Here is a 13250-nt window from a genome sequence, read left to right on the forward strand (position 1 = left end):
GCAGAGCCCTCTGACCTCCTTCTTACAGTCCCCAGCAGTGAGAACAGCTTCAGCTCTACCACTACACGCTCTGCAAGTGCAATGAGAAGTGTTTCATTTAAGAACTCTTCACATGGAGTCTAAATGCTTCTAAATCTGCTGTTTGTCAATATACCTACAATGACAGCAGTTGCAAGGAATATATCTCCCATCACTGTTTCCAGGACAACTGATGCACACGTTTTACTTACACACTTTTGGTCAAAAGGAAGGAAATTAGACCAGGATCTTAAAATGAATTAAAGTTCCATGGGGAGGGAAAGGGTGAAAATTAATCTTAAGGATTAAGCACTAAACTGACCTATATTACACAGCATGAATCTGGAACCCTGCATCAAAGGAAACCAAGTGTCTGTGAGTTTCTCTTCCCAGCCAAAAAAAAATTAGTAATACTTTTGGGGCAGTAGGAAGCTATCTACAACTACTTACACTTTTTTATGTGTCCTTTCTGCACTAAGCATGATAAAAAAGGGGCAGAAGAACAGGTAAGCCAATGCAGAGTTAGAGGGGAGGAAAAAAATAGAAGTCTTGAAGTCACAAGGGATGAAGGAAAGCCCATGCAGGACAGTTTCACCAGTTCAGCCATGGGCTGAAGAAAATTTAGGTGTACCCACATTCACACTGATGCAAGCAAATTATCAAGTGTTCTGTAACAAAGACTGTTGCCTTCAGCTTGTGTTATTTAACTCTTCCCTTCTGATTTTTGAGAAAAAATTGCATTCCAAACTTGTCAACCAGATTCCAGAAAATATTCTGCAGTATCTTATCAATCTACAAACCACTGATACCACCAGTTATCTGCTGCATCTCCAGATTTCAAGTTTAAGACCCAGAGAGCACTCAGTTTCGGTAGCTCCCCTGCCACCTCTGAAACCATTTCTCTCATATACACGAGTGCCTGTGTCAGCTCCCTCCAGCAACACACCCCTCTAGTGTAGCTTTCAAAACATCCCCTTGCCAATTTTAGCAGTTCATACACCTTTCAGCAGAACAGACCTGAGCAATCACACCTGTTTCTCTGTCTGCTTTAGTACAAATAAAGAATATTAGATGAAGCCATTTCCAATTTTTTGTGCTTTTGGTTGTTTGATTCGTTTTTTTTGTGTGCAGCTGGAGCTTTTAAAAATAATTTTCTATTAATGAACACCTAACACTCAAAAGTACTCCCAAATTACAAGGCTCATATCCCAGCATCAGGAACACTAAAATCCTGAGCAAGCAACAACCTCCTACCTTTGTATTCTTTCTATCATGTAAACTTTCTAAGTTACAAAAGAATGGGAAAGGGAATATAAAAACTTAAGCCTACAATACAAACCCTGCAGGTTTTTCAGCTGTTCAGTCCCTAAACAGCCACTTTCTTCAACCAGTCACCTGATGAGCCATCAACCACTGCCTTAATCTGGAGAGCAGGACATGAAAAAGGAGAGATGTACCTGATCACCTCTTACAGTTCTACACTAAAAAGACTATTTAAAACCAGATATCAAATCTGGATGTCACGTTTTCCATTTAATTTCCTATTCTTTCAAGTTCATGTCTTTTTAACAGACACATTAAACCACAGCCATTGAACACGGCTGGATATCCAAAGTTTTTATGTGTCAGTCATACACAAATCAAGACACTCACTTGAAATTGCTAACAATTTACAAACTCTAATCTTGCATTAATCTGTATTGAGTTCTAGGGTTTTGGTTTTTTTCAAACAGTTAAAATAAACAAAAAAAAACAAAGAGATTTCAGCAGAAGTTACCATTCAGTGACACAAGAAACACTGTAGTTCAGGTGGTAAATAAGTAGGTTCAAAATTAAGAGTTTTAGGGCATTCCTGAATTATTTCTGCTATCATTCCACACCACAGCTCAACGTGATACAGTAAAGGTTTTAAAATCCTGACCCATAATTAAAATCTTTTTGAGAAATTAAGTAAGTCCATGTTTTCATGGCACTCAGCTATGGCTTTTGGAACTTTATAACAACATTAATGTGAGATGACAAGAAAAACAGATTTAGTCTGGAAAACACATCTGATGGAGCTAAATATCAGTTGAGTTTTCACTGACAGTCCAAAATGAGGATTCAAAAGCTGATAAATAGCAAATAAACCCTATCATTTTTATTGTACCACTACAGTGGTAGTTGAAACACAAGGAAAAAAAGATCTAGAGTATGGATTCTAGCACAGGAGTGTTGTTTTTAAATACCTTCTCCTGATTTATTGAAAATTGTCCAGAATGTGAGAATATGGAGCCACTATATGCAACAATCTACTTCAAAGGTAAAGCTACAACTGTCTAATTCAAGACAAATACTTTGCAAAACTAAAAACATACAAGATTTTAATACACAGATTTTACAGCAAAATTACAACCTCCTTATAGTTACCAATATTCTACAAAACAGGTGTGTTGTTAAACACCAGTGTGAGGCAGCTGTCAAAAACCTGTAGGTGAACACAGCCATGTATTTAAAAAGAGCCAGCAAAACAATGTACTTTAAAACTGTACTCTGAGAACAGAGAAAGTTCCCCATCATAGTGAAAGAGATACTTCCACAAATCTGAAGAGATACAAGAAGAATGGGAATAACCCGTGTTGATATTATGAACGTTACATCACATGAAAGTTACTGCTCCACACAGTAGTGCCTACCAGGGGAAGAAAAACACAACTGGTAATTTTGTTATACAAAGGGCAAAAAATAATTGTGTGTTTCCAGAGATGCTCAGTTTCTTGAGTTACCCTCCTGCTGAAAAAACCATCAACATTTAATATACACTTAAAAAAAATAAAATATAATCTCCTAAACCATCAAATCCACCTGGCTTGCTACTTAAATCTCCAAAAAGCATTCTTGCTTTTCTCTTCTCCTATCATCCCCCACATATCTATTAGCTTGGTGGAATTTACAAAACCAAGATCCCCCCCTCCATTCCACTATCGTCATGTGGTAAACCATTATATAAAATAATTTAAAAAAAGCCCTTTCAACAACATGTAACATACTTTGAAGTGGAGTTACATCACTGGGTGTCTAGAAGTTGAAAGAATTTTTCAAGCTATTTCAGCAAATTACATATTCAAGAGTGCTATTCTAGGAACATCTATTTCTGGATTAAGTGCTGCAACACACTACTAGTTGATTGATACATCAACTACACACAGTATTTTTAATAAGACCTAAGGCTGAGGCCAAGTAAATCTTGGAGCTTTTGACAAGTATCATGCCATCCTCCTTTGACGTGTACATTTTAACATTCCTGCAGAGAGACTGACCAACACAAACATCAATACAAGTCATATTCTACAGAAACTAAAGACCTAAAAGCAGAAAATAAATTAATTTCTGAACTGTTTTTCTCTTGTTTCAGAGCCTGTAGAGTTTGCAGCCTTGTGAGAGCAAATGTTTCCCAGCAACTAGTGTCTCCTCCCTCTTTTGAGGGCCTTTTTTTTTTCCCCTTCCTTTTGTTAATAGTACCCCAGATTCTAGATCTATTATATTTCTTGCACGGGCTCCCACCTCAGAGGTACACATACACATCCTTCACAGCATCTCACCACACACCTTGCCTGAAGGAAATCAAAGCTTGCAGCCCCATCTACAAATCACACCACGCAGGCAAAGGTGTTCCAAGACACAGGGTAGGAGAACAGCCCGATTTCAGAGGTAAAAAAAAGGAGCCGGGTGGAGAAAGGAAGCGGTGGAATTTTGGACAGGGACAACATCAGCAAGATAACACACTGTTCCAAATAACTACGTAACATTTAATATTTTCTGGCCCAAATCCAGTTATGCTCTTGACCTTACCCGGTTTTAATAGAATCAAGGTTGATAAAGGCAGATTAACTTTTGAGGAATGTGGGACTTTTCCAATTAACACAGGAAAGCAAGCTATTAAACAGCCAGAGGCCAAAGGAGTCTGAACTTTCATGGGACACAGCAACACCACTTCACTTTCAAGCTAACATTTACATTAAATACTTCAATATGAATCCCCACGTGTTTCTCCTTTCAAGTGAACTTTTTGTTCTACGGGTTTACTACAGCACTGCTATTTATCCTGGTTAGACTGCCAAAACATGGAGCTTGCAGGCTGGTGCTGCAAGACTTCAGCATTGGTGCTAGGGCCTACAGGACACATTAAGCTTTCAGAGCACTTCAATTAAGACTGACTACAAGTCAACCAACACAGACATCATAGAGCAAACAGGGTTTTTTCAGCCAGAAGGGGAAGAAAATAAACGTAAAGGAAAAAAAAAAAAAAAAACAAACAACAACTACCCCTCGTTCCAAAAAAGCATCATCTGAGCAAAGGAGGCTTGGAAACTGAAAGGACGTGAAAATTGGCAGTATACCGCCTATGTTTCCAAATGAGTTCCAGGGATTCGAGCAGGAGGATAGTTTGTTACAGCCGCAGGAGCAGAATTTCTCGCTTTACCCTCAAAAAAACAAATCCGGTTGACGAGGGGGAAATAAATGACAAATAAACGAACAGAAGAAAACAAATTCCCCCTAAGGAAGTGCAGCGGGCTCCTGTTATCTAACCCAAAGCGCTGTGGCACCAGCAGGGTGGACCAGAAGCCAGGAACACCAGCACTTGCTCCCCCCTTTTCCCGTGCAGGCTTCGTTAGGAAAACCACCTCCGGGATACACAACGTGTGTGTGTGTGTGTGAACACCGAGCTCCTCGGGGGATCAACCCCAGAACGAACCAAAACACCTCCAAACCAAGAAAAAAAACAACAAAACACACAACCCTCAACACGTAGCAAGGAATAATTAAAAAAAAAAAAAGGCACAAACCTTAATCGCTTCCCCACCTCTTCCAGGCAACCAGAGATTTAGCTCGCCTGGAGGGAGAGAGAGGAAGGGGCAGCGAGGGGACACCCCCCCCTCCTCCTCCTCTTCTTCTCCTCCTCCTCCTCCCTTTCCTCTCCCTTTGTTTACCCCGCGGACCGTCCCGCTCCGCCGGGCCCGGCCCCGCCGCGGCCGAACCGCCTCATCCGGCGAGACCGGCCCCCCGGGAGGGCAGGGCAGGGCAGGGCAGGACGGAGGGGGAGCCCGGCTCGGCTTCCAGGCCGAGGGGAAGGGAAGGAGGGAAAGGATCACCTCCCCTTCCCTTCCTTCCCCGTCCTTCCAACCCAGCTCCCTCGCAGGCACCGTGTCGGTGTCGGGGTGTGTGTGTGTGTGTGTGTGTGTGCGCACCCGGGTGGGTGTGTGTGTGTGGGGGGGGGGTTCTCCCGCGTCCCCCCTCCCCAGCCGGCGTGCGGGGCAGCACCTCCCGAGCAAACGCAGCGAGGCGAGCCCGGCTGCTCCCCCTGAGGAGACGGAGCCGCCGTCGCACCCCGGGCCGAGGGGACGCGGACACGAAGGAAGAAGACGCTGCTGCCCCCCCAACCCCCCCAACCCCCCCCGGGACCCCCCCGGGACCCCGCACACCTCCCCGTGATCCGAGCTGGGGCCGCCTGCCCCCTCACCCCTTCCTTCCATCGCCCCCTCACCCCTTCCTTCCATCGCCCCCTCACCCTCCCGTCCCCTCCTCCTCCTCCTCCTCAGCCGGCCCCGCCGCCCGCACTCACCGCGCTGCGCTCCCGCCGCCTCGCCCGACCCCCCCGGCAGGGCGGAAAGGCCGAGGGGAGCTGGGGCGAAGGGAGGTGAAAAAAAAGGAGCGGAATCCTCCTCCTCACACACACACACACACACACACACAGAGAGAGAGCCCCGGGCTCCAGCGCCGCCGCTGGGTCCGCCCGGGCAGCCCGGCCCCCGCCTCAGGCCGCTCCCCGCACCGCCCTCCCGCCGCGCTGCACGCCGGGATGCGGGGGACGGGGCTGCGGGGCCGTGACAGGCCCTGGGGCAGCGCGGCTCTTCCCTCCTTCCTTCCTTCCCTCCTTCCTTCCCTCCTTCCTTCCCTCCTTCCCCAGGCAGATCCCGACGGGCCCGGTGTCTCAGGCAGAGCCGCCCTCCCCGGCTCCTCGGGCCTTGGTTTGCCCGCTGGCTTCGGAGCGGGAGGCCTCTCCGTCCCCAGGGAGCGCGCTGACAGAGCAGCCCCCCCAGCCTCCCCGCCCCAGGGGGTCGAAGGAAACTGCCTGGAAACTGCAGGCAGAGGCACCTGGGGTTGGGTTTGGAGCACATCGGTGCTGGCGGAGCCGGTGGCCTCTGGGATGTGCTTGGTCTGACCAAACACGGGTCGTTCCAAGACAAGTCGCAACTCCGAAACTTCCCTCTTTTTTTCCTAATTTTCCAGGCACTGTAAGGAAACTCAAGGGAGACATGCCGAACAAGTAGGTACCTAGATTGTAAATGCGGGTTTTGGGGTGAATCCCGGTGCCCCAAGCCCCTGCAGGGACCAGCCCATCAGGTGAGCTCTGAACACGATACAAATGCACTGAGCACCTTAGAAAAATAATGCCTAGAAGCTCCCTTTGAAGCCTCGGCACAGCATTCCTGCCCGTCTTTTTGCTGAAATGCTTGGCCGTTACAGCAGTTGCAAATAAGTGGGAACTTACAGGAGGTTCATAGAACTCATAGGAGGTTCGAGGTGAATATCCGAAAAAATGTTTTTACTGTAAGAGTGACAGAGCCCTGGGACAGGCTGCCCAGGGAGGTTGTGGAGTCTCCTTCTCTGGAGACATTCAAAACCCACCTGGATGCATTCCTATGTGATGTGCTCTAGATGACCCTGCTCTGGCAGGGGGGTTGGACTGGATGATCTTTCAAGGTCCCTTCCAACCCCTAGGATTCTATGATTCTATGATTCTATGAACTCGGGGAATCCTACCTGGATCTATCAGCCTCCTGGGAGAGTCCTTTGACCAGCAGGCTGGAGGCCAGACAGGGCAGGAAATACACTCCACCCTTTCAGCTGAAGCTGGAGCACTGTGCAGAAATGTAGGGAGGAAGGGTGATTTCACTTATTTTATACTTGCTGGTCTTGCAATCACTTATTGACGCTCCCGCCAGAAAAAAAGCAGAAATGTGCTAATTAAAATGACTGGTGACAGAAAGTTGGGAGGCATCAGTAAAGAGGATACTCACAGGAACGCAGGAAAAATTGGCTGCTCTTGGGGACTGGGATAGTAAAAATGGAAGGAAATGCGCAGGTAAAACAGGAGTGTATTTTCTGAGTAATACACAGAGAAGGGGTGATACAAATACTGGAAAGGGAAAAAGGGAAAGCAGAGCTTTATAAATGTTCATGATACAGTTGTTAGCAATAGCAGGGAATTGCACCAAATGACCCTTCCAAGCAGTTCCTTCCAATTACTACTAATCTCTCCTTTGTCTCAGCCTGCATCCGAAGATGTGGAAGTGCTCTAGCCTCTCTGCAGACTTGTGAAGAAGACAGTGATCCCCGTGCTTTGCACTGCAAAGCTGAGACAGTATTGGAGTTGCCAAATTCACACATTATTTACTGGATGATAGGCCTGAAAGTAAATAGCTCCTCTCCAGGGCTATATCTCATGCATACAAGATAGTAGCAATATCCCCTTTCTGTCATGCACAGTATATCCTCGTGACTTTATGTATGGGTTTAATAAACATTCTTCATTTAGATATATTATCCAATGTCCTCACTTTAATAAATAGTTACTATTCTTGTGTCTTTACAACTTTATCCTCTGCAGGTTTTCTGGGCAACATCAGTGTACCAATTCTCTCCATTTTACAGGTTGAAAAAGTATTGAGAGGTATGTGGGTGATTGAGGGAGGAGGCAGAGTAAAGCCAGAGCAATGGTAGAACAGTGAATCTGGTTCTTCTATTGCTGCTCCATCTTTTAATAGTTACACTTTTTAATATGGAAAATAAGTATGCTGTCTGAAATCCTTGGGAGTTTTGCCATTGGTTTTAATAGAATGAAGGCAAGCCCAAAGCAGTATGTCAAACTGATGGTTTGTAGCAATTCCTGAAAGGTCTCTTTTTTTCAGGTCCTGGTGAGAGGGTTTTTTTGTTGGTTTCTTGTTGCTTTCTTTCATCAGCAAAATGCTTGTAAATACAGAAGTCTTCAGCAACATGCTGATTTTGTTAAAACGCTGGGGAGTCTTTCTCAGATTACAAAATGCAATTTCTAGTTGAGTGTAGAGGAAGTTCTTGTAAAATCCATTAAAACCATCCAGTAAAAGCTGGTGATTCAAGCTCTCAGCTGGGAGAGGGCAGCTGTGTTGATGCCGAAATGAAAAGTTACATGGTTATCCAAAATGATGGTTTCAGCAGAAACGTGTGAGACACAAGTAGGAGGATAGTCATGGCTTCTGGAAGGACTACCAGGCATCCAGATCCAAATCTCTGCTGTGTCTTTGTCATGTTGTCCCCCTCCAACTTCGGTGCTTCATCCAAAATAGCTGCCTGTGAGAAAGACACTTCCAGAAGCTCATCCATCCAACCTACTGGGAATACAAAGAATCACTCCCTAGTTAACAGTCTTTTTCTCAATTGAATATGAGACAGCCTAGGTAATTAGCCTATATCTTTACATAGCTACACTGTTTTAGGTTGTAACATGCACTTTTTGTGTTTCCTGTTTCTTCTGATTCTTGAGAACTTGCACAGGAAAGTAAAACCATTTTCTCACCCGCTCTGTGTATGCAGAGGTTGTTGGTAGGTGGGAAAAAGCCTGTCCCCTATAATTTATTACAGAATTATTAACGTTGAGGTAAGACACTCAGGTTAATACTAATGGTATTATTTGTCCAGTCTGTGCCATTACCTCATCTAATTTACAGTGGTTATTAAACCCGTGCTGCATTGGTATAAACAAAAGGGTAGGAAACCTCATTATAGTGTAACGTGTATTGTCTTTCCTTTTACTAAGTGACAGAGCTGGGGGCAATGACTCTAAATTTAGAGAACTAGTTCTTTCCAGCATTTTTGAGTACAGCTGCAGTCAGGCATCTTCAGCTCTTCTGCAGGATGGTAAATATTCATTAGAGCAACCAGTAATCAGGCTTATGAGAGACAGGTAGCTCTGAACTGCAGGGCTATTTCAAGCTGTGACAATGAAATGCAGAGGGATTTGGGAAAAAAAAAAAAAAAAAAAAAGGAGGAAATGGCAAGATGTTAAATATTTCACAAAATACACAGTAATGTTCTTCATCAGAAGAGGAGGAGAATTTTTTTTTTAATCATGTAAATCAACCTCAGATGGAGAGGTCTTCAGCTGCATGTGTAAGGCATCTAGGTAGTACTCTTGACACTGGTGAAGGAAAAGCATGCAGTAAATACCTGTTTCAGAAGTAGACTGAAATAAAATTACAATCTTATCAGAGTTACCATCTGCTGCAAACCTGATGCTGCCAGTTTTTCTGAAGTGGGAATTTTCCCACTTGGTCAGTAGGATGGCTTACCTTGAGGGGTCAGGTCCCACATTTAACAGTGAATAATGCCACACAGATGGAGGATAAATGGTACAGGAATTAGGGGCACAGTGGTATATGCAGCCCCCTGGTTAGAAGACACAGACCTGAACAATTAAAAGCAACAAAATGTTACTAATGTTAATTACACATCTCTGCTTCTCTCTGGATTAAAAAAAAAACAAACCCAGACCATTAGCATTTCTGGGCAGCATGAAGAGTAGAAGCTGAATGGAAAGTCACCAGTGGAAGTTTTTCTAATTTATTTTAAAAAGGCCAACCAAACCAAAAACACAAAGAAGTTCTTAATAAAAGCTCTAAGGGAATTCAGCAAAGTTGCACAGGATCAGGAACGAGATTTCAGGTAAAAAATTTAGGGTGGAAAAAACTAATTAGCAGCTGGGGGACCAACTTGATGAGTTGCTGTTATTAACTAAAACTTCCAAAGCAAACGTTAATGTGTTAATTAGAAGCAGGGTAATAACCTACAAGATTTCCCAGTGGGAAACAAAATAAAACAAAACAAAGACTTTTAAATGTAATTTATTTTTTTTTTCTGGATATAACTGGCTAAAAACAGACATGGCAGCAAGGGAACCCTCCTGGAACTGCTTCATTTTCTGATGTGTGTTTGCAGCGTTGCTACCCTAAGGGTAACATAGACCACCTTAGATAACCTTCATGCATGGTAACTAGGTGGAAGCATGGGATCAAGAAGTGTATTTATCTTTCTAGAAAATCAAACCATGTCTCTGTCCTGACTGGTAGCTTTGATTTCCAGAAAGAAAGGAAATGTCCCACATCAGCTTAGTTAGACTGGTTTCAAGTAAGAAAGGGAAATTAAAAGGAAAGACAAGAGATTCATTCTCTGGTCAGTACAAAAGCACAAGAGAGTCATAGAATCATTGAATCACAGAATAGTTTGGGTTGGAAAGGACCTTTAAAGATCATCCAGTTCCAACCCCACCAGACCGGGTTGCTCCAAGCCCCATACAACCTGCCCTTGAACACTTCCAGGGATGGGGCAGCCACAGCTTCCCTGGGCAACCTGTGCCAGTGTCTCATCACCCTCAAGAGAAAGAATTTCCTCCTCATGGCTAACCTAAATCTCTCCTTTTCCAGTTTGAAATTGTTACCCTTTTTCCTCTCACTACAAGCCCTCATAAAAAGCCCCTCCCCAGCTTTCCAGGAGCCCCTTCAGGCACTGGAAGGTGCTCTAGGGTCTCCCTGGAGCCTTCTCTTCTCCAGGCTGAACAGCCCCAACTCTCTCAGCCTGTCTCCAGAGCAGAGCTGCTCCAACCCTCTGATCATTTCTGTGGCCCTCCTACTCTTTCCAACAGCTCCATGTCCTTCTTGGGTTGAGGGCTCCAGAACTGGGCACAGCACTGCAGGGGGGGTCTCACCAGAGCTGAGTAAGTGGGCAGAATCCACTCCCTTCCCCTGCTGATCATGCTTTTTTTGATGCAGCCCAGGACACAGTTGGTTTCTGAGCTCCAGCACACACTACCAGCTCATGTTGAGCTTCTCATCCACCATCAGTCCAAGTCCTTCTCCTCTGGGCTGTTTTTGATCCATTTTCCATCCAGCCTGTATTTGTGCCTGGGGTTGCCCCAACCCAGATGCGGGACCTTGTTGAACTTCATGAGGTTGGCACTGGCCCACCTCTCCAGCCTGTCAAGGTCCCTCTGGATGGCCTCTCTTCCCTCCAGGATGTCAACCTCACCACACAGCTTGGTGTCATTGCCAAATCTGCTGAGGGTTCAAGTCAGGAATCGGGAGACTCCCAAATGGGGAGCCCTAGAGTGATGGTATGGCAAGTAAAATTCATGGTCTATCCTAAAAGGCTGTTCTTTTCATTTTATTTTGGTTTCCATGATCAAAATACATTATTTTTTTTTTTCTTTTTGTGTCAACCAAACCTCACACAAACCTGTAGCTGAGCCAAAGCAAACCATAACTTTAAAATTGCATCCTGTTGAGAGCAAGCAGCATAAAGGGATGGAGTTCTTACAGACGTTTAGAAATGCTTGCATTCTTTGACTTGTGCAGTTTTCTACCACTTAGAGGGTTGGGGCTGAGCTCCACACTTTTCTCAGAGAGGTCCAAGAGAGGAGGGAATTCTGGAGGATGTGCTATCAACAGGGCTAACTTGTGGGACAGACAGAGTTGGAGCTGCGGTGCTTACATTTCTGGAAGACACTTGGTGGCTTTCCTAGTAAAGATACAGCCTTTTGTCTCTTCCAGTTCTGAGCCAACCTGCTATCTTTTTCTTTTCATTTAGCCAAACTGATACTGAAAAAGCTCATTTTTATTAGTTTTTATTTTGTGTTCGTGCAGTTCTGGTTCTTTATCATTAATCAGATCAAGTCAGCTTTTTTGCAGGAACAGTGACAGTAGTGTCATCAGTCTCTGTCAAATTCTTCCCCAAAAAATCCCTTCAGCAGCTTGGGAAAGCTTACAGTTTTGTCTGTAGAGCCACTTGATACGTAAAGTGAATGTGATGTTTTGATCAAAGGGGTTCTTAATGCAGATTTCAGCACACTTAGAGCACTCAGATGTGAACATATACCTCTAATCCTGATCTCCACAGAGTGACACTGGGCCTGTGGGACATTGGTCCAGCTAGGGATGATTGGTGAGGAATGTTTTAATTTGTTTATTTTATTTTAAGACAGTGTCAAGCTTTATCCATTTATGATGTTCTGGACACCTACCATCTAAAAGGATGTAATCACCACATTTGGGAAAATATGTCTCTTTTTGTTTCACATTTTCTCAACATCTGAGCAAATGGCAAAGAAAGCCTCCTTTCTGCAATCCTTTCAGCACTTTAAATGGGGTTCTAGACCTCAGAGAATAATTTTCTCTAGATTTGTTTTCAAGCACAGAACCAAATACATTATGTTGGGAGCCTGTTTTCTGTGGGTATTAATGGTCATTGCTGACCAGTCTTATATTCAGTGAATGATTTTGCATGGATCTGAATATTGATTCTTCTAATCTTCTTTTTTATTTTCAGGTCTCTTTTTATTCAACTGTAGTATCTACAAATTTGTTACCATTCTAATCTTTATTCCAAGTGGAAGGAGTTCAGACAAGAAAATGTGATGAGTCATCTTGGAATCTGTCCTAGAACCATGAAGACTTTGATACTACTTCGATTTGGATTTTCAGAGTGGGATACAGGGCTATGACTTAGAGTCATAGAATCACTGAGGTTGGAAAAGACCCTTAAGAACATCAAGTCCCACTAAACTATATCCTTGGACACCACATCTACACATCTTTTAAATCCCTCCAGTGATTGTGACTCCACCACTTCCCTGGGCAGCCTGTGCCAGTGCTTGACAACCCTTTCAGTGAAGACATTTTTCCTAATATCCAATCTAAACCTTCCCTGGTGCAGTTTGAGGTCATTTCCTCTTGTCCTATTTCTTGTTATTTGGGAAGAAAGGCTGGCACTTCCCTCTCTACAGCCTCCTTTCCTGTAGTTATAGGGAGAAGGTCTCCCCTCAGTCTCCTTTTCTCCAGGCTGAACATCCCCAGTTCCCTCAGCTGCTCCTCTTCTTGGAGACCTTCACCAGCTCCGTTGCTCTTATTTGGAAACGCTCCAGCCTCTCAATGTCCTTCTTGTAGTGAGGGGCCCAAAATTTGAACCCAGGATTCCACGTGCAGTCTCAGCAGTGCTGAGCACAGAAGCACAATCCCTGCCCTAGTCCTGCTGGTCACACTCTTGCTGATACAAGCCAGGAGGCCATTGGCCTTCTTGGCCACCTGGGCACACTGCTGGCTCATGTTCAGCCAGATGTCAACCAGTGCTCCCAGAACTTGTTCCATATGTTTTTCCTCTGAGTT

General features: G+C 44.5%; 1 protein-coding gene across 3 annotated transcripts in view; it reads right to left on the reverse strand.

The window, feature by feature from the left end:
• Positions 1-5799, reverse strand: part of PTK2 (protein tyrosine kinase 2) — a 219306-nt gene extending 213507 nt beyond the window's left edge. For 2 of the 3 annotated variants that reach the window (XM_051612464.1, XM_051612462.1), the window contains exon 1: positions 5621-5799. The gene's annotated coding sequence lies outside the window, so the exon portion shown is untranslated. Of the gene's footprint in view, positions 1-4844; positions 4901-5620 lie in introns of those variants that run through there. The other variant, XM_051612463.1, reaches the window with a different exon arrangement.
• Positions 5800-13250: the final 7451 nt, after the last annotated feature.

The sequence above is a fragment of the Apus apus genome, chromosome 2 (assembly GCF_020740795.1).
Source record: "Apus apus isolate bApuApu2 chromosome 2, bApuApu2.pri.cur, whole genome shotgun sequence".
Classification (NCBI taxonomy): domain Eukaryota; kingdom Metazoa; phylum Chordata; class Aves; order Apodiformes; family Apodidae; genus Apus; species Apus apus.